The sequence below is a fragment of the Propithecus coquereli genome, unplaced genomic scaffold (assembly GCF_000956105.1).
Source record: "Propithecus coquereli isolate 6110/MARCELLA unplaced genomic scaffold, Pcoq_1.0 Scaffold69, whole genome shotgun sequence".
NCBI classification, from domain to species: Eukaryota; Metazoa; Chordata; class Mammalia; order Primates; family Indriidae; genus Propithecus; species Propithecus coquereli.
In genome coordinates this window covers 3,552,547-3,556,145 of record NW_012152951.1, presented here as the reverse complement: position 1 = coordinate 3,556,145, position 3,599 = coordinate 3,552,547, and positions in this window count along the sequence as shown.

Below are 3,599 nucleotides of genomic sequence, written 5' to 3'. Positions count from 1 at the left end.
AAAAGATGGATATGATTTCTGCACTGAAACCTACGAAGTATTGCTGAGAGAAATTAAAGAGGACATAAAGAAATAAAGAAATACGCACATTCATTGTTTGACGACTCAATATTGCCGTCAATACATCCCAATTTTATCCAGAAATGCGATGCAATTCCAACTGAAATGTGAGCAGAGTTTTTTGGTGAAAATTGAGAAGCTGATTCTAAAATATACATGGAAATACAAAGAACTGAAAATAGCTAAGTCAGTATTTAGAAGGAGGTACAAAAATGAATGAGTTATAAACCATTAAAGCCAATTTACTATGAGGTTATAGTACTCAGATAGGGGGTGGTATTGGCACAAGGATAGTCAAACAGATTAGTGGAAAAGAACAGAGTCCAGAAAGAGACCCAAACACATATAGTTACCTGATTTGTGATAGCACCGCCACTGAAATTCGGTAGACAAGGACAACTTCTGAAAACATGATGCTACGCCATCATGTGGCTAGCAACATGGGACAAAACACAGCATTTTTCTTGCTATATTCCTCTCACTATATCCTAAAATCAATTCCAGGTGGATTGCATATATGAATATGAAAGGTAAACAAAAAAAAAGCCTAAGACAATAACCAGATAATATCTTCACAATCTTAGAATAAGGAAAGACTCTTAAACAAGAAAGAGGACTACATTAAAATGAAGAACTTTTGTTCACCCATAGAAACCCATTGGTGAGCAAAAAGGCAACCCTGGAGTCGTACAAGGTATTTATAACACATGTAACTAATGAGCAAGTTATTTATCAAATATGTAAAGAACTCCTACAAATCATTAAGAAAAATACACATATATACACACAACCCAATAGAAAAAATGGGCTTGAATAGGTGCCTAAAAAAAGAGTATATCCAAATGGTTGATACAATTGTCAACAGGTTTTCATCTCATTATTAAGCAGGTAAAGTAAAATTAAAACCACAATGTGGTCCCATTGTATATATACCAGAATGTTCAAAATTAAAAAGACAAATGATATCAATGTTGGCGAGGAAGGGAAGCAATTGTATCTCTTATATGCTGTTGGTGGGGATGGAAATTCCAAGAATCCCTTTGGGAAACTGTCAGTGTTCTCTAAAGTTGACCATGTGCCTTCTCTGTGACTAGGTGACCGTGTCCAGGTTTTCCCTGAACAGTTTTGGTTTATGCATACTTTCTCAAAATGCCGTTCAGGTTAGCATTTGTCCTGGGCTTTTTTATTTCTAAATAAATTTTGTCATTAAGAGTGGCCATAAAATAAGCCAGGAAAGGTTTAGTGGACTTTGACTTTATTCTTCTAGCTTCTGCCATGATCTTGTCTAGCACCGGGGGACATTCATGCAGTTTAAAGACAGCTGGTACTTTAATACATCGTTAACTCTTAAAGGCAACTAGAGATAACATGCCTTTCCTTCTCCAACTCTCTGCTGATGTCATATAATTAAAATTTCCCTTTGATGGACAGCATGAAGAGTGTTCACTAGCAAAAAAATTCTAGGACAGAAAAGTGTAAGACTATTTCTTCTTTCAGTCTTGAATTGCAGCGGAAGTTCTTGACAATGCTGCCCCCTGCTGGCCATATGATATAACAACAGCCAGCTGTACCACGGCCCCTATGCGTTGGCCTGCAAGAAGTACCAAGTCAATAAACTGCCCATTGGCATAATCAATGGGAAAGCTGAGAAACTAGAAGTTAGATGTAATTCAAATACGAGCAGAAAATAGAGGCTGAACTGTCTTGTTAAACAGTGAATCAAGAGTAGTCTAAATGATCTTGCTATGGTGGTTTCGTTATGTGTTGTATGGTATAAATCTACAACTGTTCATTAATTTATGTCATGATTTGGCAATACTTTTTTATTTCACAATAAATTCTCTTGGGAGCAATGAGCTCCAATGAGTGGAAGTAAGTGCATATTTCATAAAAAATTAAGTACTATGTTTCAGTTTCTCCAGGAAGTTGATGATAAATGTATTATAGCAGGTCCTTGAATGACATCATTTTGTTCAAGGTCGTTTCATTATAACGTTGATGAGAAAAAAAACGTCAATTCTCAGCTGGGGCCACTGTGTGTGTGTGTGGAGTTTGCATGGCCTCCCCATGTCTGTGTGGGTTTTCTCCAGGTATTCCAGTTTCTTCCCACATCCCGAAATGTGCATGTTTTGTTCCTTGGTGTGTCTGAATTGTCCTAGTGTGAGTATGTGTGGCTGTGTGAGTGTCCCCTGAGATGGGATGGTGTACTGTCTAGGTCTGGTGGCCTGAGCTGCCAGGGTAGGCTCCAGCCACCTGGGACCCTGAACTGGAATAACTGGATAAATAATTATTCTATTTGTTCTTGTTAATCTGTCTTAAATACATGTATAGCTCCCATTTATTTCAATGTTTCATATTAGAAATGTTTTGGGTCTTTATTTAGAAGTTGGGTGATTTTTTTTTTGTGATCAGAGATATGCTATAGGTACTTAACTCTGTTTATATCCATTAGCCTATGATAAAATTAATTTTGTTATAAGTCGTTTCACTTAAAGTTGACGTTTCCAAGAACCTATTGATGATGTTAAGTGAGGACTTACTATATTTTCACAAAATATTTGTTGGCCTCAACTATCCATCATGGGGCACAATGATCACATGAAAACCTGAAGACACAAATGGACTGAAAAAGTATCCACATACACGTTTAGGTAGTGGCTATTTTAAGAAGGATGTAGGAAGACACAAAAGGCGAGTTTATATATCACTGCACAAAGCATGACTTTTCATTAAGTTGAAATGACCATGGAAAACGAGTTTTACTGATTTTTAAATTTCAAATTTTCTTGCGCAAACACAAAAAGTAAAGTGATAGCTGTCAGTGGGTTTTTTTCCATTAGCAGAACAAGAACTTTGCAAATAGTTAAACAATGCCTGTTTTATAACGGTGTCATCAAGATCTCAAATAGAAAATAATTTTAATAATGGATATATTTATATCTCTAATTCATAGAATCAAAGTAAGCTTTTAAATTCATTCTGAGTGCAGTGGTTCTCAACTGGGGGTGATTTTGTCCCCCAGAGAGAGAATTTTCTGAACTAAAAATATTTTCTGTGAAGAGTCAGTTGAAGGTGTCAATAAACTAATAAGCATAGATGTAACTTCGATAAAATTTTGCTAGCATTTTACAAAAAGTATTAATAAGACCAAAGTAAAAATATATTCTTCAGAAACAATACTAGATGTAGCTAAAAAACTAATTGATGTATGTGAATATGTATCAAAAAGCTATTCTGTTTTTCAAAAACTATTCAGATCTTCAATATAAACAGTTTTTACAATTTTACTTTAATGTACATGTGCATATACTATTTTAATATTTTAGAAGGGATTTAATTTTTGAAAACCAGTTTTGAATCAAAATCTTTTATAGGTCTAACCAATTTATTAAGGCAATTTGATGGTCAATAGATAAATGTTAATTATATTAAAAATCACCCTTTATTCTTAAAAGCGTCCCGGTTTGGATGACTTAAATATTAATGTATGCTCACTTTTATCCGTGGTACAGAAATTCTACTGTAGGTAAAGGCTCAGC